The sequence below is a fragment of the Lithobates pipiens genome, unplaced genomic scaffold (assembly GCF_037356315.1).
Source record: "Lithobates pipiens isolate NorthernLeopardFrog02 unplaced genomic scaffold, aLitPip1_a1.2 Scaffold_8, whole genome shotgun sequence".
Taxonomy (NCBI): domain Eukaryota; kingdom Metazoa; phylum Chordata; class Amphibia; order Anura; family Ranidae; genus Lithobates; species Lithobates pipiens.
In genome coordinates this window covers 690,295,382-690,314,632 of record NW_027507903.1, presented here as the reverse complement: position 1 = coordinate 690,314,632, position 19,251 = coordinate 690,295,382, and the positions used below count along the sequence as shown (strand labels likewise).

Here is a 19,251-nt window from a genome sequence, read left to right as displayed (position 1 = left end):
TGCCCCGTGTCCATCCTAGATCAATTTTTGGCCCATATGTTCGATCTCTCGCAGGACAGCCCATTACTACCGTTCCCGATTAGTACCCCAGGCAGCAACTAGTTCATTAGTCACGTCAGGTTCCTTTTGAGCAAATTAGGCCAGGACCCTGGCCATTTTCTTGGACATTCTTTCGCATTGGAGCAGCATCAGCAGCCTCACGAAACGGGGTCCCAGTCCACGCGATCAAAGATGGGCAGGCGGGAATCCACCTGCTTTACTCGATACATCTCCAATCCACAAGTGGAAATGTCCTGAGCCTTCAGCAACTTTGCCCCGTAGTGTCTTGTTGTACCTAAATTAATAATTACCTCCCTAAACCAAGTCTTTTGCGGCCTTCTCTTGGCATATCGCCCAGCAGAGCAGGGCTCACCGCCCAGCTCACCAGGGCTTACCTTACAGCAGACCAAGGGCACAATTCAGGTCTATTTTATGTTGTTAGTCTTGTGACGTGTTTATGTGTTCTTTCATATCTCTTAGAGCGGAGGGCTCCGACCATAAATATATATATATATATATAATTACAAAAAACATAACATGCCTGATTTTGGGGGCCACAGAAGAATATATATGCAAATTGCAAGTGGGGGCCACATCAAACCGGAATGTGGGCTGCAATTGGCCCACGGGCCGGACTTTGGACATGCCTGATCTAAAGTAAACAGCCTATAGAATTCATGAATAATAGACAACAAGCATTGAAAAGCAGGAAGTCCGGTGCTCTCTGTGATCCACGGACCCAAACCGGATGTGACGGAGCTAGAGCATCATTATGTCACATCCGGTTTGGGTCCGTGGAGAGCAGCGAGCGACGTACTTCCTGCTTTTCAATGCTTACCTTCTATTTATTAAACAGAATAATGCTATAGAGGCGTTTTATTATCCCTACATGATACCTGCTTGACCAATTACACTAAGGAGAGTGAGATATCCACGGAAAGACCCGTTTACCATGGTGAATCCCATAAAGGGGGCCACGAGTGACACACGGACACCGCCCTCTTGTAGGGATTAAGGTTGTCACTTTTTCTTCAAGCCAAATCCAAACACTTTAGCGGTGCACAATAATTATTTTTGTTTTAGCATACACTATATGATTGTAACAGACCTGGGACACCTTTGGGCACTCCAAAGAGAATAGTAATGAGGCGCACATAGTGCCCCCCCACCTTCCTGTCAATCATTGCTCCGAGCCACATTCCTGTCTGAGGGCCGCACTTGGGACATCCCTGCTCTTTGGAGCCTGCCTGGTGACAGGTTCCTTCCTGTTTGTGCCTCACTGTGAGGTATAGACGGGCGGGCTACATGCGTGTCGGTGGCGCGGGACATAAGCTCGCTCCTTGGGGCAGGCTTGCACCATGTGTCATCACGCTGAGGGGGTGCGGAGTGCAATTGATCTCAGTCAGCCTCACCAGGGGTATATTAGCCCACACCCCAGACATCCACAGCAGGGCCATCTTAATAGCATCATGGGCCCCGGGCAAACTAATGCACGTCCCCAATTTACACACCTAATCTCAAGAATGAAAGTATAAATAGTTGATAGATTTGAATTGAGATTTTTTTTAGCGCTATAAACAAAAAAAGAGCGACCATTATTTAACAAAAAACTATATTTTTTTACTATCTTCTATAAAACACATTGAATGAAGAAATGTAAACTTAGGCCAATATGTATTGTGCTACATATTTTTGGTTAAAATATCCCAATAAGCGTATGTTGATTGGTTTGCGCAAAGGTTTTAGCGTCTACAAACTATGGGATAGATTTATGGGATTTTTCTTTCTAGTAATGGCAGCAATTAGCGACTTATAGTGAGACTGCGATATTGCGGTGGACAAATCACATACAAGGTGACACTTTTTGGAGACCAGTGACACGAATACAGTGCTAAAAATATGCACTGTCACTGTACTAATGACACTGGCAGGGAAGGAATTAACATCAGGGGCAATCAAAGGGTTAACTGTGTGCCTAGTTATTGCTTACTCACTGTGGGGAGGAGCTTTTACTAAGGGAAGGCATTGATCCATGATTCCTGATTTGCAAGAACACAGGATCAATACCTTCCTTACTGACAGAATGGCAATCTGTCTTGTTTATATAGGTAGAGTGCTGTTCTGCTTGTGTCCCGAATAATCGGCGGGTGCCAGCAGACATTGCGTCCACTGGACCCCCCTGATTGGCTCCCGCTGTGTCCAATTCCAGGTCTGGGGTGCAAGTGCGGGATCACATACTAGGTACAGGATCCTGTGCAGGAGAGCTGCTCCACCATATATATATATATATATATATATAGCGCCAGTGGCGGCTGGTGCTCCATTTTTTTGGGAGGCACAAATAATGCCCGTACCAGCCCCCCCCGCTGGTCACTCGCCCCCGCAATAGGGCCTACAGATAGTTTGATAAATAGACCGAGAGATTAGATAAATGGACACATGGATAGATAGACACTGGGTGGGGGGATGGAAGGATGGATGGATGGATGGATAGATAGATACTGGGTGGGAGGGAGGGATGGATGGATAGATACTGGGTGGGAGGGAGGGATGGATGGATATACACTGGGTGGGAGGGATGGATGGATAGATAAATAGATACTGGAGGGAGGAATGGATGGATAGATAAATAAATACTGGAGGGAGGAATGGATGGATAGATAAATAGATACTGGAGGGAGGGATGGATGGATAGATACTGGGAGGGAGGGGATGGATGGATGGATGGACACTGAGTGGGATGGATGAATGGACACTGAGTCGGATGGATGGACAGTGAGTGAGTGAGTGGGATGGATGGACAGTGAGTGGGATGGATGGATGGACAATGAGTGAGTGGGATGGATGGACATTGAGTGAGTGAGTGGGATGGATGGACATTGAGTGAGTGAGTGGGATGGATGGACAGTGAGTGAGTGGGATGGATGGACAGTGAGTGAGTGGGATGGATGGATGGACAGACAGTGAGTGAGTGGGATGGATGGATGGACAGTGAGTGGGATGGATGGATGGACAGTGAGTGGGATGGATGGATGGACAGTGAGTGGGATGGATGGATGGACAATGAGTGAGTGGGATGGATGGACAGTGAGTGAGTGGGATGGATGGATGGACAGACAGTGAGTGAGTGGAATGGATGGATGGACAGTGAGTGAGTGGGATGGATGGACAGTGAGTGGGATGGATGGACAATGAGTGAGTGGGATGGATGAATGGACAGTGAGTGAGTGGGATGGATGGATGGACAGTGAGTGAGTGAGATGGATGGATGGACAGTGAGTGAGTGGGATGGATGGATGGATGGATGGATGGATGGACGGTGAGTGGGATGGATGGACAGTGAGTGGGATGGATGGACAGTGAGTGAGTGTGATGGATGGACAGTGAGTGGGATGGATGGATGGACAGTGAGTGAGTAGGATGGATGGACAGTGAGTGAGTAGGATTGATGGATGAATGGATGGACAGTGAGTGAGTGGTATGGATGGATGAATGGATGGACAGTGAGTGAGTGGGATGGATGGACAGTGAGTGAGTGGGATGGATGGATGGATGGATGGATGGATGGACAGTGAGTTGGATGGATGGACATTGAGTGAGTGGGATGGATGGACAGTGCGTGAGTGGGATGGATGGACAGTGAGTTGGATGGATGGACAGTGAGTGAGTGGGATGGATGGACAGTGAGTGGGCTGGATGGATGGACAGTGAGTGGGCTGGATGGATGGACAGTGAGTGGGCTGGATGGACAGTGAGTGAATGGGATAGATGGACAGTGAGTGAGTGGGATGGACAGTGAGTGAATGGGACGGATGAATGGACAGTGAGTGAATGGGATGGATGGACAGTGAGTGAGTGCGATGGATGGACAGTGAGTGAGTGGAATGGATGGACAGTGAGTGGGATGGATGGACAGTGAGTGGGCTGGATGGATGGACAGTGAGTGGGCTGGATGGATGGACAGTGAGTGGGCTGGATGGACAGTGAGTGAATGGGATGGATGGACAGTGAGTGAGTGGCATGGACAGTGAGTGAATGGGATGGATGGATGGACAGTGAGTGAATGGGATGGATGGATGGACAGTGAGTGAGTGGGATGGATGGATGGACAGTGAGTGAGTGGGATGGATGGACAGTGAGTGAGTGGGATGGATGGACAGTGAGTGGGATGGATGGATGGACAGTGAGTGGGATGGATGGATGGACAGTGAGTGGGCTGGATGGACAGTGAGTGAGTGGCATGGACAGTGAGTGAATGGGATGGATGGATGGACAGTGAGTGAATGGGATGGATGGATGGATGGACAGTGAGTGAATGGGATGGATGGATGGACAGTGAGTGGGATGGATGGATGGACAGTGAGTGAGTGGGATGGATGGACAGTGAGTGAGTGGGATGGATGGACAGTGAGTGGGATGGATGGACAGTGAGTGAGTGGGATGGATGGGTGGATGGATGGATGGACAGTGAGTGGGATGGATGGATGGATGGACAGTGAGTGGGATGGATGGACAGTGAGTGGGATGGATGGATGGATGGATGGACAGTGAGTGGGCTGGATGGATAGACAGTGAGTGGGATGGATGGACAGTGAGTGGGATGGATGGATGGACAGTGAGTGGGATGGATGGATGGATGGATGGACAGTGAGTGGGATGGATGGACAGTGAGTGAGTGGGATGGATGGATGGATGGATGGATGGATGGACAGTGAGTGAGTGGGATGGATGGATGAATGGATGGACAGTGAGTGAGTGGGATGGATGGACAGTGAGTGAGTGGAATGGATGGACAGTGAGTGGGATGGATGGACAGTGAGTGGGCTGGATGGATGGACAGTGAGTGGGCTGGATGGATGGACAGTGAGTGGGCTGGATGGACAGTGAGTGAATGGGATGGATGGACAGTGAGTGAGTGGCATGGACAGTGAGTGAATGGTATGGATGGATGGACAGTGAGTGAATGGGATGGATGGATGGACAGTGAGTGAGTGGGATGGATGGACAGTGAGTGAGTGGGATGGATGGACAGTGAGTGAGTGGGATGGATGGACAGTGAGTGGGATGGATGGATGGACAGTGAGTGGGCTGGATGGACAGTGAGTGAGTGGCATGGACAGTGAGTGAATGGGATGGATGGATGGACAGTGAGTGAATGGGATGGATGGATGGACAGTGAGTGAATGGGATGGATGGATGGACAGTGAGTGGGATGGATGGATGGACAGTGAGTGAGTGGGATGGATGGACAGTGAGTGAGTGGGATGGATGGACAGTGAGTGGGATGGATGGACAGTGAGTGAGTGGGATCGATGGGTGGATGGATGGATGGACAGTGAGTGGGATGGATGGATGGATGGATGGACAGTGAGTGGGATGGATGGACAGTGAGTGGGATGGATGGATGGACAGTGAGTGGGATGGATGGATGGATGGACAGTGAGTGGGATGGATGGACAGTGAGTGAGTGGGATGGATGGACAGTGAGTGAGTGGGATGGATGGATGTATGGATGGATGGATGGATGGACAGTGAGTGAGTGGGATGGATGGATGAATGGATGGACAGTGAGTGAGTGGGATGGATGGACAGTGAGTGGGATGGATGGATGGACAGTGAGTGAGTGGGATGGATGGACAGTGAGTGAGTGGGATGGATGGACAGTGAGTGAGTTGGATGGATGGACAGTGAGTGGGATGGATGGATAGACAGTGAGTGAGTGGGATGGATGGATGGACAGTGAGTGGGCTGGATGGACAGTGAGTAGGATGGATGGACAGTGAGTGAATGGGATGGATGGACAGTGAGTGGGATGGACAGTGAGTGAATGGGATGGATGGATGGACAGTGAGTGAATGGGATGGATGGATGGACAGTGAGTGAGTGGGATGGATGGACGGTGAGTGGGTGGGATGGATGGACAGTGAGTGAGTGGGATGGATGGATGGACAGTGAGTGGGATGGATGGATGGACAGTAAGTGAGTGGGATGGATGGATGGATGGATGGATGGACAGTGAGTGAGTGGGATGGATGGACAGTGAGTGAGTGGGATGGATGGACAGTGAATGGGATGGATGGATGGACAGTGAGTGGGCTGGATGGATGGACAGTGAGTGGGATGGATGGACAGTGAGTGGGATGGATGGATGGACAGTGAGTGGGATGGATGGATGGATGGACAGTGAGTGAGTGGGATGGATGTATGGACAGTGAGTGAGTGGGATGGATGGATGAATGGATGGATGCACAGTGGGTAAGTGGGATGGATGGACAGTGAGTGAGTGGGATGGATGGACAGTGAGTGAGTGGGATGGATGGATGGATGGATGGATGGACAATGAGTGAGTGAGATGGATGGACAGTGAGTGAGTGGGATGGATGGATGGACAGTGAGTGGGATGGGTGGACAGTGAGTGAGTGGGATGGATGGACAGTGAGTGGGATGGATGGATGGATGGACAGTGAGTGAGTGGGATGGATGGATGGACAGTGAGTGAGTGGGATGGATGGATGGATGGATGGACAGTGAGTGGGATGGATGGATGGATGGACAGTGAGTGAGTGGGATGGATGGACAGTGAGTGAGTGGGATGGATGGATGGATGGACAATGAGTGAGTGGGATGGATGGACAGTGAGTGGGATGGATGGACAGTGAGTGAGATGGATGGACAGTGAGTGGGATGGATGGACAATGAATGAGTGGGATGGTGGGATGGATGGACAGTGAGTGGGATGGATGGGCAGTGAGTGGGATGGAAGGACAGTGAGTGGGATGGATGGACAGTGAGTGGGGTGGATGGACAGTGAGTGAGTGGGATGGATGGACAGTGAGTGAGTGGGATGGATGGACAGTGAGTGGGATGGATGGACAGTGATGGGGATGGATGGACAGTGAGTGGGATGGATGGATAGTGAGTGGGCTGGATGGATAGACAGTGAATGGGCTGGATGGATGGACAGTGAGTGAGTGGGATGGATGAATGGACAGTGAGTGAGTGGGATGGATGGATGGATGGACAGTGAGTGAGTGGGATGGATGGACAGTGAGTGAGTGGGATGGATGGATGGATGGACAATGAGTGAGTGGGATGGATGGACAGTGAGTGGGATGGATGGACAGTGAGTGGGATGGATGGATGGGTGGACAGTGAGTGGGATGGATGGACAATGAGTGAGTGGGATGGATGGATGGGTGGATAGTGAGTGGGATGGATGGATGGACAGTGAGTGGGATGGATGGATGGACAGTGAGTGGGATGGATGGATGGACAGTGAGTGGGATGGATGGACAGTGAGTGAATGGGATGGATGGACAGTGAGTGAATGGGATGGATGGACAGTGAGTGGGATGGATGGACAGTGAGTGAGTGGGATGGATGGACAGTGAGTGGGATGGATGGACAGTGAGTGAATGGGATGGATGGACAGTGAGTGAGTTGGATGGATGGACAGTGAGTGAGTGGGATGGAAGGACAGTGAGTGGGATGGATGGAAGGACAGTGAGTGGGATGGATGGAAGGACAGTGAGTGAATGGGATGGATGGACAGTGAGTGAATGGGATGGATGGACAGTGAGTGAATGGGATGGATGGGCAGTGAGTGAATGGGATGGATGGATGGACAGTGAGTGAGTGGGATGGATGGATGGACAGTGAGTGAATGGGATGGATGGATGGATGGATGGACAGTGAGTGGGATGGATGGATGGATGGACACACACAGATCAGTGATGAGGACTTACATGTCTGGTAATGAGGCTCTGTCCTGAGCAGGAATCCATGGCTAGTGATTGGCAGCTGTGGCTCCTCCTTCCTTCCATACACTGGGTGTGGTCTGATCTCGGTGTAGTCGGTCACACAAGGGGTCGCTCTCCTTCTATATACAGGATGGGCTGTGTGTTTAACAAGATCCTCCACTGACACTGCCAAACCGAGACACGGCAACACCAGTGCAGATAATAGAAGCACTGAGGATCAGCACTTGATAAACACACAGCCCGTGTGACACCTCCCCCTCCATCCATCCATCCTGTAGAAATAAGGAGACCGGCCTTGTGTGATCCTCAGTGATTCTATCATCTCCACTGGTGTTGCTGTGCCTCGTTTGGCTGTCAGTGGAATCATTCAGCTCTGCCCCCTCCTGCGGATTTCCAGCATCTACCTTGTTGTTGTTTGGAGTTTCATAGCGGCAAGTGCGGGAGTTCACTCCTCCGCTCGGCGCACTGGTATAGTAATCCTATGGGCGCCGGGCGGATGCAGATCGGCACTTTTCATTGCGCCACAAGACGGGTTAAAACCCCACAAATGAAGCACCACGTCTGCAATCTTGTGATTGCATTGATGTGGCGCTTCACATAGTGCGGTGTGTCCGGCGCTCGTACACAGTGCACTTAAGCACTTTTTTTATTTCTTTTTTCTTTTAAAGGGCCATTTGGGTGGCCGAGCGGAGACCCGAGTGGACGTGCCTGGGGTGAGCTCCGCTGCTAGAGCACACATCCAGAGCCTTCCCGTCCACCGGAGCGGAACGGACCCCTCTAGCGCGGGTGCGCTGTTCGCGGAGCTCCGGCCGCCCGGCAGGACAGTCCGAGGCTTCGGCCTACGGCGGCCATCTTGCTCCACCCGGAGGCCGAGCTCCGGCCTTCCCGTCCACCGGAGCGGAACAGACCCCACCGGAGGCCCTGGGCATACCAGGAGGAGCTGGGGCATACCTCTAGCGCGGGTGCGCTGTTCGCGGAGCTCCGGCCGCCCGGCAGGACAGTCCGAGGCTTCGGCCTACGGCGGCCATCTTGCTCCACCCGGAGGCCGAGCTCTGGTGCACTACAAAGACCAGCGGCTGTTTCTTCCACCTGCGGGTTGCCGGGGACACCCAGCCTGCCATCTAGACCCCAAAGTCCTCCCTGAGTGGCCCTGGGATCATCCAAAACGGTCCTGGTAAGTGACAGCAGCCATCTTGGTACACCCTGAGGCCTCTCTTTTTTTCTCTGGGCTCAATCCTTCCCCATCCACCCTCAGGAACACTCTAGCCAGACCACCAGAGACCCCTAAAGGGGTTATTAAGGGGGCATGTACTTTTCTCTGGCTACATTTGCCCTGGCTTCAGAGAATTAGAGGGGCGGCCATCTTGCTACACCTCAGTGTCTTCTGGGCCCCATTCTAGACTCACTGACCCCCTGGAAATCCTGGCCGGGCACCTTCAGAATTAGACGGGGATATCCTTGAGGACCAACCCCCCCTTATTACATAGGCTGCTGATACAGATCCAGAAACTCAGAAAGGTGGCCATCTTGGTTCACCCAGGCTGCTGTATGCACCCATACTCCTGAGCTCCCTCATCCTTACAAACCTGGATCTCTACATACACAGCCACCAAAGCAGCCCAACCAGATAGTGCCCACCTGGGGTCTCCGTCCGTTCAACTCCGCAGAGACATGGAACGACCATGTCTGGCTAAAGAAATGTCCAGCTGAGTCCCGTGATCGCCCGTAGCGGACAGGCTATACCTCAGACATTGCACATACCTGAACAGCATGTCCACACACAGCTCTCGATCTACTGAGTCTGTGGATCTCCAACAGGGTACAATCCAGCGATACCTGCTCCGTACGTCTCAGTCTGATCCCCGCACTCCCAGAGACAAGATGGCACCAGCGCGTAATCCAGGAAAGAGCAAACCTCCTCCTCCTACTCAGCCGACAACGGACAGCGGCGAGGAATCAGATGACCCCCCGACCCAGCACTCGGTCCTTTCAAGTGTAGCATCCAGATCCGGCACCACTGTTGTCCCTCTTCCAGGTGCAGTTCCTGGAGCCGTGGCCACTCCACCCTCAGGAGAATTACCTAGGTCTGAAGCCTCGACTCTTCTGGCGGCCTTCCGAGCGGAGTTTGAATCCTGGGCAGTCAAAATGGAGTCCTCACTCCACAAGGACCTTCAGGCCATCCAACAGCAGGTCTCTACCAATCAGACCGCAATCTCTACCCTAACTGATACTCAATCTGACCATGCTGCCCGCATCACGTTTCTTGAGCGGGCCTCCAAAGAACACTTGCACCGTATACGTCAACATCAACTGCGCATAGAAGACGGGGAGAATAGGAGCCGCAGGAATAATATACGACTACAAGGCATACCGGAAGCCACGGCGGGTACAGACATGAAACCATCTGTCACTGCCATCCTCAACCTAGTCCTGGGAAGAGAGACTATGTCCTGTGGACTTTGACGGTTCAACTATCCACCTATACCCAGACCTTTCTCGCAACACTCTCCACATGCGCAGAATGGTCCGCCCACTGCTAGACCTGATACGCCAAGCTGGAGCAACCTACACTTGGGGGCACCCTTTCAGCATCAAGGTGACCAGGGCCGAGCATAAATTTGTCCTCTCTGATCCAGATCAACTTCCAGCCTTTTTCCGCTTTTTGGAGCAAGATCCAACTGATGTACCTAACTGGCTGGACCCCCCAGACGACCGCACTAGGGTACAAATACGTGATCCCCTCCCACGACGCCGCAGATATCCGAGGTATGCATCACACTCTGTTGATCCTGGACCACGTCACCCTACCTCTCCGGAAGATTAAAGTAACTTCAAGAAACCTTTTGGACTTATTTCGATGCACATTGTATGACTAGCGCCATCTCAGTATTATACCTGTCTCCTGGACGGGCAGCATTTTTCTTTTTTTTGGGGATGTTATCCTTTTTTTTCTCCCCTCCTTTCATCTTATTTGTTTCTCCATATACTCTGTTGGTTATGCCATGATGGGGGATGGGGTGGTAGGCCGCATACTAAATACCTCAATACAGCTGGTGCACTTAATTCAGGAACCTTCTCCCTGCCCTTTGCTGGTGTATTGTGACTGGCTGGGGTTCGGGAAAGGCAATGGAACAGCGGGTTGCTCATGCTTGATCTAGTTATGTAAATGTTGAGTTCCTAATCTACTTTAATATACAGGTCTACTCTCTAGATGTTTAGCGGTAATGGCCCACCTGGATATGGGTGGAGGGGTGGCTGATGGACCGGTTGGGTCCACAGTCCCTTGCTGCTATCCACGTGGGCTTCCTTAGTTATATACTCACAGTTTCTTACGCACCTGGTAGTTTCACCCTAATGCGCTCTCTGTCATATTACACAGATGGATCTCTGGCCCCCCGTTGGGGTATGTGGAAACATATGTTGACAATGTTTGCTCCCTTCCCGTGAGATGTCTCACGGACTGTTGTCTCCTCTGCGGAGGGGGGAGACTGGACTGGTGTGGAGCTCTTTGCCCATGCGGACCGTCTCCCCCTTCATGGAGGATCTGCTGTGTGTTCTGTATTAATATCTTGTTATACTAATGTGCCTCAGTGAAGTTTTACATGCCTGTCATGCTACTGGGCTCATGGCTCAGGTTCTCCGCTTCGACCCTTCACCCTCAATAGGCCGGGCACGAATAGTGCTCGTTTACGTGAACTTTCACGTGGTGTCCCGTTCTCGTGGACCCCTTAGATTTACCAGGCTCCTTACCTGAGAGCCCTCTTTCCCCCTTTTCTTTTTTTCCCCTTTTCTTTTCCTTTTTTAGTTTTGTACTAGTACACTTTCTGCTACCTTATAAGTTCCCCCTTTCCTTCTCCTACTCCCCCCCCCACTGTCTATAACCTGATTTTCTTATCCGCATTCCACTATGGCTCACACAGTACTATCTCGTCCTCACTTGAAGTGTTGCTCGTACAATGTAAATGGCCTCAATATTGCATCCAAGAGAGGACAAATCCTTTACCACATGCATAAACAGCAGGTCAACGTATTACTGTTACAGGAAACACATTTCCACACAAACTCCACCCCTTCCTGCTCCAACAGGTACTTTAACAGATGGTTCCACAGTACAAACCCCTCTCAGAAAACTAAAGGCGTTTCTATTGCCTTCCACAAAACGCTCCCGATTGATCTGATAGACCAGCAGTCGGATCCTCAGGGAAGGTATGTGTTCGTAAAGTTCTCCCTATGGGGCACCAAATTTACTATAGCCAACCTATACCTACCAAACACTAACCAAATCTCAACTGCTCTGCGATACATGAAGCTCTTGTCAGAATTCGCGGAAGGTAAACTAATTATAGGCGGGGATTTTAATGCCCCCCTAGACCCGCTTTTAGACTCGTCCACCTCTCGCTCATCCATCTCCTTTACTAAGTTGAGGGCTTTTAAACGGGCTATATATGACCTACGTCTAATCGACATCTGGCGGGTTCTGTTTCCAACAAATCGGAATTATACCCATTTCTCACAGGTCCATCACTCCTATAGTCATATCGACTACTTCCTTCTTGACCATAGCTGCTTAGATTGGTCACCTGAATGTGACATAGACTCAATGGTCTGGTCTGACCACTCGCCTATATATTTGACATTATCTATCCCTTCCACACCGGTGAGGGAATGGACATGGAGGCTGAATGATTCCCTCCTCACGAACCCTGAGTATTCCCACAAGTTCTCGGAAACGATCTCTAATTTCTTGCTAGATCATGCCACAGACACCACCTCGCTACCCTTCCAATGGGAGGCGCTTAAAGCTGTTCTGCGAGGCCTCTTTATTCAGGTGGGAACCCGCTTGAAAAAGACTCGTTCAGCTGCAATAACCTCAGCAACAAAAAAGCTTCGGGACCTTGAGACCCAGCATAAACGAGCCCCTACGCTGGTGACTTTGACAGAGGTCTTACTAGCCCGATCCCAACTCAGGGACCTATACGAGGCCTCAGCTCGTACTTATGCGGACAGACTTGCTTTCCAACAGTACCAATTTAGAGATAAATGTGGTAGGCCGTTGGCCCGCACCCTCCATTCAAGCACGCCTTCCACATTTATACCTCATATTCGGGCCCCTTCTGGAGAAATGCTTAATGAGCCCTCCAAGATATCACAAACATTCAGAGATTTCTACCAAACACTGTACAACCTACCGACCGGTATCCCATCTAGCCCATCCCACACTCCTGCGCCCGATGGACAGTCCTATATCGAGGAAACTGAGCTCCCTATATTAGATGGCGATACTGCAGAAGAGCTAGAGAAAGTAATCTCAGCAGACGAGGTAGTGGGAGCAATAGCGGCCACTCCTTCCGGTAAAAGCCCAGGACCCGACGGTTTTACCCCTAAATTCTACAAAACATTTGCTCCTCTACTGACCCCCTTTATGGCTAAGGTGTTTAACTCTCTATCAGAAGGCTCAGCGTTTCCTCCACAAACGCTTGAAGCCCACATCGCCATTATCCCCAAACCAGACAAAGACCCTACCTTGTGTGCAAATTATAGGCCCATATCATTAATTGGAGTGGATCTGAAAATATATGCCAAAATATTAGCTACTAGAATGCAACCGCTACTCCCCCGCCTTATACATCTGGACCAGGTGGGTTTTGTGAGTGGCCGCGAGGCAAGGGATAACACCCTGAAAACCCTGCTTCTTACCGACTATGCCCGCACCCACGAAATCCCTCTATGCCTTTTGACGGTCGACGCAGAAAAGGCATTCGACCGGGTTGACTGGCAATTCCTTCGGATGTCTCTGCAACAGATAGGCCTGGGTCCCAAAATGCTATCCCGAATTATGGCCCTTTACTCCTCCCCTTCTGCTAGAATTCGGGTAAATGGTTCACTGTCACCTACATTTGCCATTAAAAATGGGACACGTCAGGGCTGTCCTTTATCTCCCCTTCTATATGTCCTTGTCATGGAACACCTAGCAATAGCCTTACGAAATAACCCCAACATCTCAGGTGTATCGATAGGCCCCACTCATTCTAAGCTGGCGCTCTTCGCGGATGACTTGCTATTGTTTGTAACCCAACCCCACCTATCTTTACCACATATAATGCAGGAATTCACGAGGTTTGGCATGCTGAGCAATTTCAAAGTAAACCATACTAAATCAGAAATCCTGAACATCTCACTGTCCCAAGAAGTCCTCCGCCAACTATCAGCTAGGTACCCATTTAAAACAGGCTCTACCTCCATCCGCTACCTCGGAATCCAAATACCCACGGAAAGGTCCCATCTATTCTCTTTGAATTATGCACCCCTGCTGCTTAGAACCAAGACGGATCTCTCAAACTATGCAAAGAAATGCCTATCGTGGCTAGGCAGAGTAAATGCCCTAAAAATGGACGTAATCCCTCGGTTTCTCTATTTGTTCCAAACAATTCCCATTTCCATACCCTCCTGGTTTTTTAGGAAGCTCCGCCAACTATTCTCCTCCTTTATTTGGGGAGGGGCTCGTCCCCGGATACGCTACGAGACCTTATCACTCCCCAAGATTCGTGGTGGAGCAGGAGCCCCGGATGCCTCCTTATATTATAGAGCAGCTGTTCTCATGCGTATACTTAACTGGTTCCATCATTCCTCCTCCAAATTATGGGTACAGATAGAGAGCCATATTAACCCAATAGATCTCTGTGCATTGCCGTGGACACCTGCTGAATTCCTGAAAGGAGAGGTACCACTGAGCGACCTCACCCGACAAACCATACAAATCTGGACCCGAATGGATTCCTCCAAGACCCTATCTCCCATGCAGGGACCCATGGCTCCGCTGTTTGGAACTCCGGCTTTTCCACCGGCCCTACAGGGAGCGAGTTTTGGACCTTGGTGTAAGGAGGACCACAGGCGACTTGCCCAAGTCCTACGTTCAGACCCCTCTCTGACTCATGACGTTCCCTCTGACCCATCTTCTCATGCCTCTACGCACTGGCTGCAGAGACAACAGGTGATTTCCTTCATTCGCACTTTCCCATCGTTACCTAATGTACTTGCTGACTTAACAGACTTGGAGGGCATGCTGCTCCAGGCCACCCCTCCTACACATGTAGTCTCTCAATTATATTCCCTCTTACATGTGGCTTACAATCCTGACCTTCCCCCATACACACAGGCATGGGAAGAAGACCTGGGCCATTCCATCTCGCCTGTAGACTGGCAAAAGTGCTTCATGCTGACCCACAAAATGTCCGTAGCCTCCAATTCTTAAGAAAAGGGGTTCAAGCTGTTGACCCGCTGGTACAGATGCCCTTCGACTTTGCACCGAATCAACTCGACACTTCTGGATACTTGCTGGCGTTGCTTGTCATCTAAGGGAACCTTACTTCACATTTGGTGGGCATGCCCCCCTGTGAGGAAGTTCTGGCAAAAGATCCTTGACCTGTACTGCAAACTCATGGCGACCTCCATCGCACCCTCTCCTGAGATGGCTCTGCTATCTCTGCTCCCGGGACCGCTTAAGTCAGTCAAGAAAGACGTTCTGCATCACTTTTTGGCTGCTGCTAGAACGGTGTTGCCCAGACATTGGAAGTCAATGAGCATGCCTTCCCTGGGGGATTGGGCAATTGAAGTGGATCGAATTAATAGTTTGGAAAGAATGTTGTCGCAGGAAACGGGTGGGGAGGAGCAATTCTCTAAGACCTGGACCTCATGGTCGATGTTTCGATATTCCTCAGAGTTTGTCTCATAGGCCACAGAGGACTCTACTAATACACCTGTGTGATCAGGGTGGAATGTATATCTTTTGATCCCTAAGCTCTTTACTGTCCTGACCCCTCTTTCCTCACTCTCTTCCCCCTTTCTTCCCTCCCCTATACAAGTTGCAGTAATACCCGATTACTTAAGTTATGACCTCTAGTCTCATTAGACCAGCATGGTGGCACATACAGAGCTTCCCCCCCAGAGTGAACGTTGCCAGAATGAGCACAATAGCCCTAGTCTACCTGTTATGAGTGGGCATCACCCGCTGAGAGGATAGTGGTGCACACACACCCACTTTAACTTAGACTAATCAAGGTAGGACTACAGGCTCTCTTACCATACTACCTAAATCGAAGCTCAAAACAAACACTTTAATCTTGTGATAGTTCAACACCACTGTAGTAGAGTGGATTTCTCTGTGGTTTTTCTTTTTTTATGTTTATGTAACAATGTAAAAAGAATATGTCGGAATATTCTGTATTTTTTCTTTTTTTTCCCCTCCTGTCTTGCTTCTATATCTCAATAAAAATAAGATTGAATTAAAGGGCCATTTGAAGAAAAAAAAATTCAAATTTTTTTTTTCAAATTTTTTTTTTTCAAATTTTTTTTTTTGTGACTGACTGCCTGGAGGGGGGCGGCACCCGGGCGCCCCTATGGATGAGCCGCCACTGTATATAGCATATACGGTTGGCGAGCAGTTAAAAAAATAGAAAGCCAAGCATGTTTTAATGCAGAAGCTGGAGTGAATTGCTGACAAGGCCGCAGCTGAGGGTGTACACATGGTGGAGCCGCGATGCTTTGTGACTGCAGAAAGAAAAACACCCCGTACACGCGATGGGATTTTCCGACAACAAATGTTCGATGTGAGATTGTTGTGGGAAATTCCGACCGTGTGTGGGCTCCATCAGACATTTTCCATCGGAATTTCCGTCACACAAAATTTGAGATCTGGATCTGAAATTTTCCTACAACGGATTTTCTGATGGTGTGTACACAGTTCCATTGCACAAAGTTCCACGCATGCTCGGAATCAAGAAGAAGAGCCGCACCGGCTATTGGACTTCATTTTTCTCGTCACACGTGTTCTTGGCAATCGGGATTTCCAACAAGATTTGTGCAACCGTGTGTATGCAAGACAAGTTTGAGCCAACATCCGTCAGAAAAAAAAAACATGGATTTTGTTGTCGGAAAATTCTATCGTGTGTACAGGGCATAAGGCTGCTTTCACACTGGGGCTTTGGGGTCGTCGGCGGTAAAGCGCCGCTATTTTTAGCGGCACTTTACGGTAGTTTTTCCTGCGCTTTTTGCCCGCTAGTGGGGTGCTTTTTAGCCCCGTTAACATCTGAAAAAGGGTTCAAAGGGCCGCTGCAGTGGGGATTAGCTGGCACCTCAGTGGCACTGCCCATTGATTTCAATGGGCAGGGGTGCTGCACTCCTGAAGCGCCTCAAAGATGCGGCTTGCAGGACTTTTTTTGGCGTCCTGCCAGCGCAGAACTCCAGTGTGAGAGCCATCGGGATATCACACTGGAGAGACAGGATAGGCTCTTTACAGGCGCTATGCCGGTGATATTTTTAGCGCTATAGCGCCTATAAAGTGCCTTAGTGTGAAAGGGGTCTTTTATCACCAGTTGCATTTGACGGGCACTACCGCTCACCAAATGCAACCAAATAAAAGAGTCTGTGCTGCAACTTTCCCATATCCTTGTCCAAGCACATAGTTGTGGTGAGGGTGATGCGGCATTTAGGGGGTTAAAACAGGTGGTGAGGAGGCGATATATCTCCTCCTCACCGCCTGTCTAATACCTCTGAAAAGCAATCCATGTGCGGCAGTTTTTTACAATTCGGGCCGGTTCACACTGCTGTGCTGTCCGACATCCCATGTGATTCGCACTGCAGTGCAAATCACATGAGATCTCTGTGCGATGCAAACTCAGCCATACAGATTGTATGTCTGAATTTGCATCACATTCGGAGCAAACTGGCACAGGGCCCTTTTTTTTGGTTCTGAACCAGAATTGGATGGCTTGGGTGTTCACACCCATGCGATCCGATTCCTGTCTGAATTGACAGGTTGCACTGCGATATGCGAACTGATTTGGGGTGACACTCTCAGCAGTTTGCATAGTGCAGTGTGAACTGCCTGCGAGTTGTATGCGATGCGGGAACCCGCACTGGATTCGCAGGGTTCTGGCATTGCTCCAGTGTGAACCAGAATTGGTTCACACTATGTGGTGCGGGAACTGCATGCGAGGTTTGAACAGGAATTGCACCACATTTCTGTTGAACTCACATGCGATTCTTCCGCAGTGCAATTTGAGGCGTTCATTCTGTATGCCTCAAATCGCACCACATCTGTTCCAAAGTGGTGCAGGACCCTTTTTTTTGGCTACACCAGATTCAGATTGCATGAGTGTTCACACCCATGTGATCCAATTCTGGAAATCACACTGCGTTGAACAGGGTGTGATTTGGATGTGGCGCAGAATCTGTCTGCACAGAATTTGTTGGGAAATCACAGTGTAAAAGGCTACTTTCACTCTGAGGCACTTTGCAGATGCTATAGTGCTAAAAATAGCACCTGCAAAGCGCCCTGAAAGAGCCACTCAATTCACTCCCGAGGGCTTTCACACTGGAGCGGTGCGCTTGCAGGACGGTCAAAAAAGTCCTGCAAGCCGCATCTTTGCAGCACTATAGGAGCCGTGTATTCACCGCTCATAAAGCGCCCCTTCCCATCGAAATCAATGGGGTAGCGCTGCAAATCCGCCAGCAAAGCGCCGCTGCAAGTTTAACCCTTTTTTTTCTGCTGCAAAAACGACAGTAAAGCAACACTAAATATAGCGCCACTTTACTGACAGCGCCCGCCGGTGCCCGTCCCAGTGTGAAAGTAGCCAAAGTGTGAACCGGCATGTAGACCCCTTTCACACTAAGGTGTTTTTCAGGCACTTTTGGACTAAAAATAGTGCCTGTAAAGTGCCTGAAAAATGGCCTGAGGGCTTTAACACCGAGGTGATGCGCTGGCGGGATATTAAAAAAACTCCTGCAAGCACTATCTTTGGAGCGGTGGAGGAGCGGTGTATACACCACATTCTCGTGCATCCTGGCACGGAGAACAAATCACCAATGGCATCGCTACTGAGGGTGCGGCCCATACCCAGGTGAAGAGGGGTGACGTCAGAGTTCTGGGACCCCCAAGTCACCTCCATTCCCTCCATGCACAGAGCCCTCTAGGACACACAAACTTTTAGCCCACATTTGTATCCAAGTCAATGGTATAAGGAGGGACTCTACGGGGGACACCTGATGTAAGGAGGGACTCTGCTGAGGGAACCTGATGTAAGGAGGGACTCTGCTTGGGGCACCTGATGTAAGGAGGAACTCTGCTTGGGGCACCTGATGTAAGGAGGGACTCTGCTTGGGGCACCTGATGTAAGGAGGGACTCTGTTTGGGGCACCTGATGTAAGGAGGGACTCTGCTTGGGGCACCTGATGTAAGGAGGGACTCTGTTTGGGGCACCTGATGTAAGGAGGGACTCTGCTTGGGGCACCTGATGTAAGGAGGGACTCTGTTTGGGGCACCTGATGTAAGGAGGGACTCTGCTTGGGGCACCTGATGTAAGGAGGGACTCTGCTTGGGGCACCTGATGTAAGGAGGGACTCTGCTTGGGGCACCTGATGTAAGGAGGGACTCTGCTTGGGGCACCTGATGTAA

The 19,251-nt window shown here is 50.3% G+C and overlaps 1 protein-coding gene across 9 annotated transcripts in view; it reads right to left on the bottom strand.

Moving 5' to 3' along the window:
• Positions 1–19,251, bottom strand: part of LOC143963519 (NACHT, LRR and PYD domains-containing protein 3-like) — a 190,255-nt gene that overhangs the window by 108,365 nt on the left and 62,639 nt on the right. The gene's annotated exons all lie outside the window — the stretch shown is intronic.